General features: G+C 50.6%; 1 long non-coding RNA gene across 1 annotated transcript; it reads right to left on the reverse strand.

Annotated features, from left to right (window-relative positions):
* Positions 1 to 2,974: 2,974 nt before the first annotated feature.
* LOC306657169 lies at positions 2,975 to 7,442 on the reverse strand. The gene is made up of 3 exons (XR_013762720.1): positions 7,346 to 7,442; positions 5,015 to 5,172; positions 2,975 to 3,357 (listed from the first exon to the last, which is right to left on the reverse strand). It is a non-coding gene; the product is annotated as an uncharacterized lncRNA (long non-coding RNA).
* Positions 7,443 to 15,683: the final 8,241 nt, after the last annotated feature.

Consider the following 15,683-nt stretch of genomic DNA (forward strand, 5'->3'; position numbering starts at 1 on the left):
ACAGGCTTACATACCAGGCAGGGAGGCAGTTGTGAAAGGGTGTGGCACCCTGGCAGCCCCACCCACCTGCTAGGCCCTGCCCTGTGCAACCCAGGAGTTGTGGGGTGGGCAGAGAACAAATGTGCCTGGGACTCTTAACATGGGCAGTGGAGACCCCGTGGGGAGCTGGCGAGGTCTGGCTGCTCTCCTCTCCTGTTCCTCCCCACCCCAGTGCCAATCCCTTTCTTTCTTTCTGCCTGTTGGGATTGGAGGAGAATGCTCCCAGGCAACCCTGTGGGGTCACCTCCTAACACAGTCAGGCTAGGCAGTGTCCGTTCACCTGTGCACAAGGCACATTGCCCATCAGGGCATGCAGGGGTATCTGGGCTGTGGAAGAGGCACTATTTCTGGAAGTGTGGACAGGGTAGGCACTGAGGGAGGAATGGTTCAGATAAAGCCCCAGAGGGGCTCAGAGGAGGCAGGGTGTTGAGTGGGGAGGGGGCAAGAGACCTTAAGGAAGAGGTGTGTATTAGTTTCCTGTTGCTGTTGTAACAAGGCACCACAAAGCCAGTGGCCTAAAAAAGCACTCATTTACTGCCACACAATTCAGGAGGCCACCAGTCCAAAATGGGTCTCATGGTTAAACTCAAAAGGTCCACCGAAGTATGCTCCTTCTGGAGACTCGGAGGGGAGAATCCACCTCCTGCCTTTTCCACCTTCTAGGATTGCCTGCGTTCCTTGACCCCCTTTCTCCTTCAAAGTGCGTTGCCTCAACCTCTGTTTCCATGGCCACATCTCTTCTCTCTGACCTTGATGGTCTTGCCTCCCTCTTATGAGGACTCTGTGATTACGTTGGATGCAACTGGAAGATCTAGGATAATCTACCTGCTGTCTCGGGATCTTTAATTTAATCACATCTTCAAAGTCCCTTTTTGTCATATTCACAGGTCCCAGGGAGTGGGACATGTTTATCTTTATTGTGTAGGTGGTATTGGAGAGGAGGCAGGTTTGTGGCATTGCAAGGGGTGGGGACAGCCCAAGTAGAGGAAGGGGCACAATTACATGGCAGGTCCTGAGTGTGCTTGCAGGAGGGTGTGGACTTGGGGAACAGGGCTGGAAAGCCCACCCCAACATGGCCGGGATGTTACTCCATTTCTAGGACAACTGGTATCCAGGTTGGCCAGCCCATGTTGGTCCTGAGGGTGGTGGGGTTGGGGCTGGTCTGCTGGCTGCTCAGTGTCACTGCTGAGTCCCTTCCTCTCACATCCATCCCTCCTTCTCCAGGTACTAGCCAGGTCCCCTCAGGATGTGTCCTCCAGTTGATGTGTCCCCCTTCCCTAGGGCCCTGATGGGCTCAGGGTCAGCAGCACTTCCTCCTTGGTTTTCCCAGGCCTTCCCCAGTCTCAAGGCCTCTGACTCACCCCAGTTTTATGTCCCAGACACCTGAGCTGCTCCTAAACTCCCTGTGTTCTTCTTTTTTCTTTGTTTTTTTTTGGGGGGTGGGGTGGGGTGGGATGAGGGATACTCAGGGTCGAACCCAGGGGTACTTAAACACTGAGCTACACCCCAGTCCATTTTTAGAATATTTTATTTTGAGACAGGGTCTCATCAAGTTGCTTAGGGCCTCACTAAATTGCTGAGGCTGGCCTTAAACTCACGATCCTCCTGCCCCAGCCTCCCAAGCCACTGGCATTATAGGCATGTCCTACTGTGCCCGGCCCCATATTCTTTCTGGATGCTAGGCCATTTCTGGTAGTTTTTCTTATGCCAGGGATACCCTCCCTCAGTCCCCTTCCAGCTCTTAGGAAAGATGCCCTCCCCTGTCCTCCTCCCCACCACATGGGGAGCAGCAGTGAGAACTTTTATAAAGAGCTCTGCCAGTTGACTGGCTCTCTGGTGCAGGGATGATGGGCACACATTATTTACTCCTCAAATTGGCAACAACAGCTGTCAACTATTGACAGATTGCTGTGGACAAGGCACTGTGTTTTATACATGATTTTTCATTTATTTTCCACAAACTCCCTGAGGTTGGTGTTCTTTGTGCTGTTTCAGAGATGAGAAAACTGAGGCTATGAAAGTTGAAGTCCTAATCTTTCATGGGCTTTAAAAATCAACGGTGCCTCTGTGAATCACACCCAGAATACCCTGGTTCCAAAGTCTATGCTCTGAGCCCATGCTATGCTTGGTATGGTTATCACCCGCATGTTATAGGGGAGGGAACAGGGCTCAGAGGTGTTAAGTAATTGGGCCTGGCTGAGTGGCTCTCAAACCCAGGTGTGGCTCATTTCAAAGGCCAAGCTGGTCACTGCCTCACCACATGGTCACTTATTAATCTTAACTGCTTAGCCTTAGTTTTGTAGTTCTTTGTGAGATCTCTCTCTGCTCCATCTCTCCTGCTCTGTGGGAAGCTTGCAGAGGGCTGGCCCTGGGTCTCAGTCTTCTCTCTTTTTCTGCACCCTGGCTCAGAGCATGTGTCTGGCATGGGAATGAGTGAGGGAATGAGTGATGCTTCCTGGTATGGCTTTAGGCCCAGCAGGGAACTGCTCAGGGAAGTCACCTGTGGTCACCAGATCCAGAGGGGCTGAGATTGTGAGCACTGAGCCCAGGCTTAGGTCCCAGCCCCGCCCAAACTTCTTGGCAGATCTGAACATTCAAAATCTGTTACACACACATTTACACACATGTGCAAGCACACGCACATGTATTAGGGGTACTGCATGCATAAGGAAGAACAGAATTTTAAAATTCTAAAGAGTACACAGCAAAACATGGGTCTCTTGACAACATTTGAATCCAGGTTCCCTTGTACTCTTCCAAAGCATCCTCTGCTATTCCTTCTTGTGACACCTTCTAAAGACACCTTTGCAGTTGTAGACATGGATGTGCTTCCTTGGAGCATGCAGACAAATGGTAGCAGACTATATACATATTTCTGCCATTTCACTTTTTCATTTAATAAAACACTTTGAACATCTTTCCTATCAGTGCCATTTAGAACTGTCTTATTCTTTTTGATGACCACATAGGATGCCGTCGTATGTGGGTATTTAGACATTTCCAGTCTTTTGCTATTATAAATAGCACTACAGTGAACATCCGAGTAACATCATGTCATTTTGCACATCTGCAAAAGTATATCTGAAAGACCAACACCTATGAGAGAAACTGGCAGTTCAAAGATATACATTTAAAATTTGATTCAGAGTGGGAATTACTATTCACAGAGTTATACTGATTTTACCACAACTGGCAATGTCTTGCGTGTCCTGTTCCCTCATTCCCGACAAATCCCGATTCACCAGTCCTTCTCATCTTTACCGATCTGGCGTGCGGAAAAATGAGGTTTCCTGGTGATCTAAATTTGCATTTCTTTTCCTGTGAGTGAAATTGAACATTTTCATGTTTAAATGTAATTTGTATATCATTTTCTGGGAACTGTTTGCTTACATTTCTTGCCCTATTCCTCCAGGGTTGTTGGTCTCTTAATTATTTGTAGGAGCTCTTTTTTTTTTCCTCTTTTTGGTACTGGGGATTGAAGGCAGAGGTATTCTGCCGTCAAGCTAGAACCCCAACACTTTCTCTCTCTCTCCCTTTTCTTTTTTTTTTTTGGTACCAGAGATTGAACCCAGGGGCGCTTAACCCCCGCACCACATCCGTAGCCCTTTGTGTATTCTCTGAATTCTCTCACTGAGTTGTTCAGGGCCTCCCTAAATTGCTGAGGCTGGCTTTGAACTTGCCATTCTCCTGCCTCAGCCTCCTGAGCCCCTTTCTATTCTTTTGAGATGGGATCTCGTTACGTTGCCCAGGCTGGCCTTAAACTTGCTCCTGAGTCGCTGGGATTACAGGTGTGCACGACCACACTGGGCTGCCGGTGGGAACTCTTTACCTGTCTTAATCTTAGCCTTTGGTGCAAGCTAAGGGTTGCATTTTCCTCTTGTTGCTCTCGCGCATTGTGTTGTAAGAGACTCCCCGTTTATCACTTTCCATCTTGGACTCCAGTTATCTGCCTCCTTGTCTTATCTCCATCATAATGATCCCTCATATTTCCAGGAACTTTCGCTCCCATTTTCAGATTTAAAGCTTACAATCTCCATGCGAGATAAGTGTTGACATTCCTGTTTGTGTGGGAGCCAGTCCTCCATGGATCTCCTGCGTGTCCACACATATTTCAACCAGGGACTCTGACAGCCTTTGTTCTGGTCTCTTTTCAAAGATGTTTTAATAGCCAACTGCTCTGGATCATAGAGATAACACCTCCTTCTGGAGAAGAGGTGGTTTTTGTTTTTGTTTTTGTTTTTTTCCCTTTAACTGATCTTTTCTAATAAAAACAGTATTTCTCTGTGGAGTAAAGATCAGAAAGGTTTGTTTAAGGCCCATTACAAAAGATGTGTTTTTCCAAAGCTTGGGGATCCTCAGCTGAGATGTAAAACCCATTGCATAGGTAGCTTCTACCAGGGTCAAGCTTTGTCTTGAACCCATGGTTCTTGAAGGACAAGAAGATTCAATGTAGTCAGGAAGCTCAGGCTGCTGTGCTGTGAGTAATAGAGATCTTTGTCTCTGACTCGGGGATCTTGTGTCTTCTGTACAAGAAACTGTAGCACGGTGCTGGGAATGCGGCTCAGTGATAGAGCATTTGTCTAGTATGCACCATTAACCTGGATTCATTCTCTAGCACCAAAAACAGACCAACAAACCTGTGCAGGACAACTTGTTAGCTTGCAAGAAAGAGTGAAATCTCAGACCCTTACAGCTCTTGACCATATGACGTGGCTTCGATTGAGCCCAGGGTCATCTGGATAGAAGGCCATGAAAACGGGTCTGGAACTGGGTCTCTGGCTTCAACCACAAGTGTTGGCCATGCTCACAGGGCCTTCCTCTGCTGTTTTATCTTGTGTCTTTTTCACATCTGCCTGGTTTGAACAGAGGGGGTCAGTGGATCTCGTGCTTTAGGCCAGAGGTTCTTAAACTTCAGTGAGCCAAGAATTGCCTGGGAGTTTATTAGAAAGTCATACTTAAAAAAATATAAGCTCACTACACAAATGTGATTCTGTAGCTCTGGAGTACAACCCAGGCACCAGCGTTTAAAACAAGCTCTCCTCCTTGTTTTGGGGGGGGTCTCAGGAGCACTGCTGTAGGGAACAGGCTGCACCGAGAGTCTGTGAGCAGGGAACAATGCTGCTGAGCCTGGTGCTGCGGAGAGACACTGAAAGTCAGCTTTGAAGGCCCAGCGGCCAGTCCTTTGTTCTTGAAGTGATAGGGCTAGGATTACAGGGGTGGGGTGGGCAGGGGGAGGCGTGCAGGAGCAGAGAGAGAAGAAATGAAGGGGCACTGGGACGACCAGCTGGGCCACAGCCCTGGTGTTCCCAGCTTCAGGCCACCCTGCACCTGGCTGTGTGACTCATCTGACGCTTTGCATGTGTCACCTCCTGGCTAAAAAATCTTTGGCTTCTGCGAGGAAAAAAAAAAATCCAGATCTGTGTCCTGGTCTGCGCGGCCCTTCTGATTCGGACCAGCTGTGCAGCCTTGGCTCCTTCGATTCTCCTTTAGCACCGTGGTTAGGCCTCACTGTGCTAGGCCAGACCTACTGGGTTCTGGGTTCCTTTTCCAGCTCCCTTACTTACTAAATTTAGCTTAAACAAGTCACCCTTACTTTCTTCATCAGTGAAATGGGGGTGGGGACTGTCTCTACAGCATGGCGGAGCTTTGACAAGCTCACATGTGCCACGCCCTTGAGCAGAGTTAGGAGGCTAGTGAGGGAGCAGCGCATCTCACCTGTGTTTACAGATCCTCTTTGTTCCTGAAATGTCCCACCACCGGTCATCTCCCTGTTATCACTCTGTACACCACTTACTGAAGCGTGTCAGAACTGCTCAGAGCCCGTCTCCAGCACTCCCTCACTGCTCACCCAGGAGGTGGGGCTCGGGGTGGTCCCCTTTCCAAGCTCCTGCAGCCCTGGGTCCAGGCCCCTTCTCTGACGCTGGCCTGCCACCTGCTCTTTTCAGGAACCAGGAGAGTTTGTCTCTTTCTCTTCCCCATCTCTGACCATCCCCTGGGGGCAGGGAGACTGGATCCAGACAGAGCGCCTGCCTGCTGGTCTGGGCTCTGTAGGAAAGCAGCTGCAGGCCAAGGCCCACTGAGTCTCCTGTCTTGGTTTTCTGACCTATAAACAGAATGGGGCTAATGCCCTAGGCTGAAGCAAAACCTTACAGAGAACTGAGTAGGTAAAGCCAGGGAGAGCTGCTTTCAGGGAAGGAGTGTATATCCATGTGGGAGTGAGGGAGAGGGGGTGTGTGTTAGCAGGTGTGTGAGCATGTGTGTACACACATGTGAGAGTATATAAGGACTATGTGTCAGGGTGTAAAAGTGAGCATGTGCGGGTATGTGTGTGTCTGTGTGTGAATTTGTGTGTGTGAGTGTGTGTGGCCCAGCAGGGCAGAGGTAGGTGTTTGGTGCCCACTGCTCTGCTTAGGGCTTTGTGAGTGAGGCTTGGGAATCTCTGGGCAAGGAGAGTTCTCCACTCCCACCCTACAACTGTAGGCGTCTTGTCTAATTCATCTTGTTGGGCTTATAAAAGATTTTTAATATATTTCTCAACCATCAAGTCCAAAATAAGGATGTGGAGAATGGCCATGGCAGACCTGGAAGGGTCAGGACTCCTAGAGCACCCGCTTCCCGTGCGCAAACCCATGCTTTTGAACCCCCAGTGTGGATCGCCCCATGGGAAGGTGTGTTTGGTTTGTGCACACCAGGGGCTGGGCTGTGCGGTATCTTTGGTGGCTATTCTCATCCCCCCAGGCGCCAGCCCTAATCCCCAACAAATGCCCCCCTCCCCACTAGAAGGGGGCAGGGTCTGGGTAGGGCTGAGCAGGGGCAGACAGAAGGTGCCTCCAGCCACACTCCTTGGCCAACCTTCTGGCCCTCTCTGGTGCTGGTGGCACCTTTGGGCACCCTGAGGAGGGCTGGGGTTGGCATCCGGTGGGTTCTGTGTGGAATTGGAAGTGGGGTGCCCAAGGGAGCCCATGAGGTTTCATCCTTTGTCCTCTGTTAATGGTCTGTGTACGTGTGTGTTTCCTTCCAAATGACTGCCCACCAATGGAAGTGCCCCCTGGGTGCTAGGCCCCTATCACAGGGTTGGGCATCAGCTGCCCTTTGTCTGGGAAAAGTGTCTCCTCCTGCAGCTCCTAACCTGGGCATTTCTTTTCTTTCTTTCTTTTTTTTTTTTCCGGGTGCTGGGGATCGAACCCAGGGCCTTGTGCTTGCAAGGCAAGCACTCTACCGACTGAGCTATCTCCCCAGCCCCAACCTGGGCATTTCTGATGTTCCCAGCTCCTGGTGGCCACTTTCCTACCTGATGAATGTTTACCTTGCTGCAGGCTTTAGCCAGGAGAAGCCAGAAAGTTCTGGGGCTTGGCATTGTCTCCAGAAGCTCTGAAGTTCCCTCCAGTTGCTCTGAGTGATGTCCCTTCTATCCTGCCCTCACCCCCTACAGAAAAGCAGCCAAGTCGGCCACCCCTCCCCCAGGCTATGAGGTCTGGCTTGTTATCTTGAAGCCGGTGGAGCCGGGGTGAGTCAGAACTGAAAATACATTCACGGCCTCAGTCTGATCACAGAGGTGATACACAGTCATTGTTGCTTTGTTGAAAAATTGGAAAATGCAAGTTCTAGACAGAAGTCACCTCCGTGTTCCCTGAGTGTAGGCTCCATGACCTTAGGGCCTGGGTGAACAAAGTCACCGTCCTTCCTTTTTTTCCGTGGGCACTGGTGCTGGGAGAGAGAAGGTGCAGTACTTGAAGAGCAGAACTTGATTTTGCCAAGAGTCCTTCCAAAACAGATCCTGGAGGACCCCAGGGGTGACCACTGTCCTTCCAGAAGGTCATTGGGTAAGCCAGGACCCCAGACCAGTCCCCCACCAGCAGTGTGATTGCCACTCTAAGGCCTCACACTAGTAGCCAGAGAGATTAATCTCCCTTCCTGGCAGTTGGACCTGGTGGCTCTGCCCTCACCCTGTCACCCCCCAGCAGCCCCTGCATCCCGGGGTCTGATGCTCCCCAGAGTGAGCCTCCAGCATCTCTGGCCTCTTAGCACATCTCCAGCATCCACCCTCATCCATTCCCCAGAGAGCAACTGGGGGATCCCCACACTTCTCTGCTCAAAGCTTCATTACTCACAGAATAAAATCCAGCTCCTTAGTGAGACTGTAGAGCCCCTGCTCCAGTGTCCCTTCTCTGGGCCCACCTTCTGCACCCTTCCTGTCACCCCTGCATCCCGGGAACACTCGGCTCCTTCCTCCTCAGGGATTCCATCTTTGCTGCACCCTCAGTCTGCAAGACTCCTCCCCAGGGGCCCAAAGTCCCCTGACCTCATTCAGGTCCCTGTCCCTGGTCGACTCTTCAGAGAGGCCTCCCCACTGGGCACTTCCCGGCTTCCCTGCTCTGCCAGACCCCTAGTCCCCTCATTCCTTCATGGTAATGGGTCTACAGGGTCCCAGGCACAGAGAAATAATCATTTGTTAAAATTAATTTTTAAGAAGGGCTTCTCCCCTTCCTTTGTTTAGGAAAATAGTCATTGAACCTTTACTAGAGCTGAATTCAGGCCTGGGGCTGGATAGAGCAGTAAAGTTCAGCGCCTAATTGGGGAGACAATCTGGGTGACAGAGCTGTGATATGTGTGTGTGCGCGCGCGCACGCGCCTGCAGGGTGGGAGGGCAAGTCCAGTGGGCCATGGGAGGTGAGGAGGGTACACTGTCCTGGCCTAAGGGGGTTAGGGAAGGTGCTGCCCAAGCTGGAAGGAACTGAGAATTGAGAGGAACTGGTCCTATTGCCATCCAGGTGAGGGAGGGGGCAGGTAGTGAGTAGGGTGCTTTGGGCCTGTCCCCTCCCAGGATGAGGGATGCTGCTTGTCCTCATCTCCTGTGCCTCGGAACCACAGGAGGTGTTTTTCAAAATTGTGCTGGAGTACCAGGTGGTCAGGGTCACCCCTGCTTTAGAGGAAGGCGATCAGAATCTCCTGGACAGGACGAACCTTCCCAGGTGAGGTCAGTCAGAACACTGAAGCCAGCCACCACCAATTCAGATTTATAGAGTCAGATAAGCTTTGACATGCAAAGATCTAGAGGGTAGAGTCCCAGAGTCTTCGTCTCCAGGGAGGCAGCACAGACCGCCCACTCCAGGATCCTGGTGGGAGGGAAGGGAGATGGCAAGGAGGGAGAAGAGGACCACCCAGGTACCTTTCCTGGGCTCCAGGCAATCAGGGCAGCCACTGGGATACTCCTCTTTCCGTCCTAGGTCTGGCACTCTATGTCCCAGTCCATGTAGCATGGGGGAGGGGGCACGGCAGGGCAAAGGCAGAGAAGGTCCCCAGGCTAAGGCCAGCAGGCGAGAGGTGTCAGGAGCCTTCCCAAGGTGTGGAATGTGGCACCCCAGGGGGAGCCTCAGCTCCTGCTCCTCGCCTGGCCAGCCCTGCCTGAGAGGGACTGTTCCCCACAGCACGCCACTCTCCCCTCCCCCACGGTTTGCCCTGATTCTGGTCAGGCTGGTTTTTCCTCCCCTGAGGACAGTGCAGAGGAACACTGGGGCCATCCTGACTCAGCCTGCCTGCCCTGCCCTCTCTCCAGGGTTCCTGCTTAGGGGAAGTGACTGAGAAGAGCCACTGCTGGCAGCAGCCATGGGTCCCCATAACACCTGAGTTCAGCCTTGAACCGCTCACAGCCAGGCCAGCTCTGCCCGCTCCAGCCTCCAGTCTCTTCAACCCAGTGAACTGGGTTTTTCTCAATTTGGGAATGAGTGGGGCTCCTGCAGGGCAGCATAGGTCCCTGCCCGTGTCAGGGTGCAGGGGCCTCGCTTGATGTGAGGCACCCCAGGATGGACTGGTGTTTCTGGCACAGAGCAGGGCTCTGCATTGTCACTCCTGCCTTTGTGGCTACCTTCAGACCCTCCTGGCTCCACCAAGGCCTATTTTTACCAACCCTAAACTAGTCTCCTTGTTCCTGGTCCTGCCTGTTTCCCTTGTGCTGCCAAATCCCTGGCTACCGGAAAGCCATGGTAATTTCCAAAATGTGGATCCAACCATGTCACATCCCTGATTAAAATGATTTTCCATTGTCTTCCAGACCAAGACCAGCTCTCGGCTGAGCCTACAGCCCCTACTGACCTCCCTGCCTCCCTTCCATACTGTCCACCTGTGTTCTCTCAAGTGGGCCCACAGTTGTCCTGCTCTCCAGAAGCTTGTTCTTTTTGCCCCTCTGCCTTTTAGCTTCTTGCTCAAGGGTTGAGCCCTCCCTGAGACCAGCTCCCAATGCCCAGTCAGGAATCAGCAAACATAATTCTTCACATCCTCACTTTTGATTATGTTAACGGTCTGAGGCCTAAATGCTCCTAGTTCAATAGTTCTACTTGGTTGATGGCCCATGGAGTGGCTACCTGCTCCATTAGATCCCTAAAGATCCTCCCATTATTTCAGAAAGTCCTCACAGGTGCGTTTCACAGGTGCTGACAAGGTGGCTCCTGGCTGCAGGTTCGCTTTGCTTGCTCCCAACCTGGCCCACAGGACCCAGTGCACCACCAGGAAGGGCCATATTGCCTATTGTGGGAACACCTGGGGTAGGGGGCTGACTGCAAATGCTCCAGAAGCTTCTGATCTTTGGGAAGCCAGAGTGGGAGGATCTCCCCCAGATCTAAGTCACCTGGGCCTGAAGACTTCTCTTTTTATGGATACTTTCAAAATTGCTGTTGGAAAGTTCTGCCACTTTTTCTTTCCAGGTAAAACCAACCCCAACCACCCAGGGCTGAGAAGGAGGTCTGTCTTCTCCTTAAGCTACTCCTCTCCGGTGCATGTAGGGAGGGGAAGAAGAAGAATACTGTATTGAATTCAGTCAGTTCTAAATGCTGATCATGTAGAGTTTCTTAAGAATTCATTTACTTTTAATTAACAAATAATGCAGAAATACATTCTTGCAAAAATAAAAACCATATAGTTCAAACTGAGGTTCCCCTTGACTATACTGCCCTTCAATCACTTCTCCCAAGGAAATTATTTATTTTTTAGAGTACCGGGCAATGAACCCAGAGATGCTCTACCACTGAACTGCATCCCCAGCCCTACTTATTGATTGCTTTTTTAAAAATTCTGAGCCCAGGTCTGGTTAAGTTGCTGAGGCTGGCCTCGAACTTGTGATCCTCTTGTCTCAGCCTCTGGAGTTGTTGGTATCACAGGAGTGCGCCACCCCACCCGGCCCCTTTCTCCGGAGGAAATCTTGTGGTCGGCACATTTCCTTCCTTCTTGATGCATTTTACATACCTGTTCGTGAAGCACCTGTGGAAATAAGTCATCTTTTAATCGTATGCCACGGTGAACGTCTCATATTATATGGATGCACTCCACTGCTTTTAGTGAACCCACTGGTTCTTGGGGTTTTCCGTGTCACTCTATGTGGACATTACTCACTTTGTTTGATTTTCCCTTCTCCTCCTCCACAGTGGGGATGTTATGGCGTTTACTTAACCACCCCCCACTGGGAATCCTTTCTGTCTTCCCACTATGGCAAACAGTGCTTCAAAGAATATCCTTTTATGTGTCTTCCTGAATGTATAGTAAGGGGTTCTCTGAGGTGAATAGGAAGGGTGCAGCTGGCGGCTTGTGTGAACTTTTCAAAATGAAAGGCACTAGGGTCATCTGCTAAGTGACTGCTACGACTCATTCCACTCAGCACATTTGAGGGGGCTGATACCAGTGGCTTCTCCAATACTCAATATTATCAAATTTGCGATTTTAACAATGTACTTGGGAGAAGGAAATCTCCTGTCTGTTCCTGGGCTGGGAAGAGGTAGTGCCCTGGCTGCCTTGGTTGCCTGGGGTCTGGGGGAGGGCCTGGCGCTGTTTATAGGGACTTCAGCCAGCCCTGTTCACCGTCCAGTCTTCCTCTTCTCTCAAGGTACCTGGTGTCCCCAGTTCCTGAGCTTCTTTGATGTGTGTCGAGAAGAGTACCTGCTTGTTTCTCACGGGCTTCCTGCCTTTTCCTCTTCCTCTAGACTCTAGGCCTCAGCTTCTATCACTGGCTCTGCTACCATTTTTGAGTTTTAAGACTTCAGTGGACATTTCTTCTGCCATCTCTTATTTTCTTTAGATATTCCTATCTGTCATCTTAGCAGATTTTAGGAAGGAACGAAAGTTAATGTGGTTATTCAACCTCCTCTATTTCATCAAAACTGGTGTGACTCTATATCCCCTGACAGACTGTCAGTCTTCGAGGTACAGGGAAAATGTGCATCTACCTTCCTGTCTCCCTGCACCCAGCAGCATGCCTGGCATGGGAGAGGGGGCTTGGTACCCGTTGCTTGAATGGAGAAGGTGAGGGGGTACCTTCGGGGCCTCTGATGGTCGCTGGGAGAGGGAGGGTGAAGGGTTATGGAAAATAATATTCCTCAAAGACAGCTCCCCAAGAAAAATGGAGGGACAGTGTGGCTCGGGAGGAGGAGGGGAAATTGGTCAAACATTAAGCCTCTCCCAGTGCACCCTTTCCCAAAAACAATAGGCCCTAAACTTAGACCTTCCCCCATTGCAAATTAGCCCTAAATGGAGGCACAGCAAAGACTGAAACTCTGGGAAAACAATGGATCCCAGAATAAGAACAATGAGTTTCAACCTTTTTACAACCACCCTCCTAAAGTTTTAACTTATACATCTAGCCCCTGAAGGTCAAAACTGCACATACAGGGCTTCCAGTGATTACGTCATCATACCCTACAAAACCAAAATCCCCTCTGTAACTGAGGGCCAATTTTCCCATCTGGAAAATGGGTCCCAATGGCATCCGAGTCCGCAAAGGAATAAAGGCTTCTCTGAATCTGCGGAGTTCTGCTTCCTGTCCTTTTGTGCTTACAGAGGGCATCTAGGTAAGGGGTTACCAATTTATGTGACAGGTACAGTCAGGAAGTCTTCCACACACATAACCTTTCTTTCCTCTCTTTCCTGCTAGGCTGAACTTGAAGAAACTGTGCTTGAATGGCCCACTGACTGTCCCAGTAACTGTACTGGAGCAGGAAAGACAAGTTAGGACCTTGGCAGGTGACACCTTCCCCAGCGGGATCACTCCTTTTCCAGGTCAGTGGAGGAAGGTACTTTGACCTCCATGCTGTGACAAGAGGAAAAGCACTAGTGGTGGGAACTGGGTCTTCAGGGAGTTAGAGATGCGTGTCTGAATCCTAGGTCCACTACCTGCTGGAGCGGCCTTGGACAAGTTATTAACCGTTTGAGCCTCAGCTTTCTCGACTGTAAAGTGGGGAAGATAATACTTGCAGGATCAGTGAGATAATATACACTGCACCAGAGAAGATGGATAAGGCCCAACCAGTGTCATATTATCACCGTTGTCATCTTTACCACAGTCACTGTCACCATCACACCATTCCATTCTACTCAGGGCCCACGACTCTCAGCCCCGGATTCTTTCCATTGGTTTCCAACCACTATCCCATTTCCTGAGGGATAATGAAAACTCCCCCACCCTTAACTCTCTGGGGACTCTCCACACTTGGCGAAGTATAAGAAACTTCTAGCATGTGTCCAGGTAGAGATGCAGAGAGCACCTCTGCCTCAGATCAGTGCTGGGAAACTAACCTCAGCTCTGCCTCAGTCAGCCTTGTGACTGCAGCCAACTTGTTCGAGCTCTTGAGCACCTTGGACTGGGTCAGCATTTCCTCCAACCTGTGGGCTATTAATAGGTATTACCAAACAAAAGATTCTACCGTCCGGTACACTGGGGAAATGCAAGTCAAATTTGTAATCCTAACTATAATAACCACATACTACTTAACACTAATAACATAATAATAATGATGATGATGTTACTTGAATGCTTATTATTTTCCAGGCACTGTGATTAAACCCTTTATAAGTGCCTTCACATTTATTTTCAAACAATCCTGTGAAACAGGAACCATCACCATCAGGTGCCGTGCACTGTGAAACTTTTAAAGGGAAGTCAGAGTGAGCATTTTCTATTTTTACTGAACAGGGATCCCAGCCCCCCAAATCTCATGATGCTGGAGCTCTGTGACATCGTGCTGGGTGGGGAAGGCTGGGCTGGATCCTCTCTGGAATTCCTTCATGCTGATCCAATCGTGCCTCTTCTGCACACTCCAGCCTCCAGCTTAGAGTCTAGGGCTTTGGAAGGAAGATCCTTTGACTAGGTTCTTCCCTCCTGAAGCCAGAGGTAGACTGCCTTGGCCAAGAGCTGTCTGGATGGGAGCTGCAACTGGAACCCTCAGTTCCACCTTTTGGGGGTAGGAAGGCAGCTTGTTCTTCCAAGTTCCTGATATGTCAGAGGAGTGCCAAGAGTCACATACCTCACCGCTAGGCACTCTTTGTGGCCACAGAGAGGGAGAGAGTAGTGTATTCTCCCTGGCTCCCACTCTACAGACCGGAAAGGGGCTGACTACCCTTGGATTTGGCATGAGAAGATTTGGGAGGAAGGGACCCTAAGGAATTGTTTGGGGGCTGAAAATTCCTTGGAAGGGAAGGAAAAACCTCTGCTACACTCAGGATCCCAGGTAATGGGGCTGAGGGTCAAGGGACTGGAAGCCAGCATCTGATAGTCCTGACTGTGGACCCCTGGCAAGTCACTGCCCCTCTCCAGTCCCTTTCCCCAGCTGTAAAGTGGGGTAAGAGTACCCTTTCCCCTGGGATGTTGTGAGGATCCAAGGAGGTCTGAAAAGGCTTTGTAAACTACCCTACAGCTGACTGTCCTTATGGTATGGCCCTGGGGTAGGGGGCTGGGACTCTAAGTTCCTCTGGAGTTCAGAACACCTTAATCTTGGGGGCAGAGCTGTTGGTTCTGTTCTTTGTTTCCTAATACAAAGCCCCTTTCCAGACCCTACTACCAAGCCAGAAAAAGAGATGCCGCTGGGGCTTAGTGTGCATAGCAACTATCTGACCAATCACCCCCTTCCCCCTACAAGGAGCAGGCCTCCTCCTCAGGGCCAGATAAGGAGAATGACTCATGGCAGACCAGCCCTGGTGCCTACCACCTTTGTGGAGGCCACGATGCACCCTGCTTTCAAGGCTGGCCCTGGGTTCCCTGGACCCAGTTTGGGTTCTTCTGCAACTGATTCACTAGTTGAAACAGACAGCCTCAAGCTGGTCTTCCTGAGAGTCTGACAGCTGCTCTGGGTGGGTTAGGGCTGTGCATGTGTGAGCGGTTTCCTGTCCTGTTGCTGGATAAGATGGTGACTAGGAAACAGTTTGCTGGGGACTTAGGTTTCAGAGGCTGGCGACAAGTCTTCGTTTAGTCACAGGGGATCAGGTGATAATATGCAGTGAGATGAAACACCCCTCATTTCATGGGGGTGGGAGGGAATTGAGGCCTGAAGATGGACAGGGACTGACCCATTTCCATAACACCTTCCCATAAGGACAGGGCTTCTTTCCGAGATGGGAGACAGCTGACAGAAAGATGAGAAGGAATGATGGGGATGATTCTGAGGACAGGTGAGGGCGGGGGTGGTGGTGGGGGCAATCATTGTGGTAAGGCTATTGCAATTCTCTGCAGCATCTGGCAAGGGGTCTGGCCCTTTGAGATCAAGAAAGGTGGTGGGATTGTTGAAGGGAATGAACAGCAGGATGTGGTGTCGAGGAGGGCTCCTTTCTCTATTACCACGACTCACTGGTGGGAGCTTGCGGGTTGCTTCCCTAGCTCATTCCTTCAC

Source organism: Sciurus vulgaris (assembly GCF_902686455.1).
Source record: "Sciurus vulgaris genome assembly, chromosome: 3".
Classification (NCBI taxonomy): domain Eukaryota; kingdom Metazoa; phylum Chordata; class Mammalia; order Rodentia; family Sciuridae; genus Sciurus; species Sciurus vulgaris.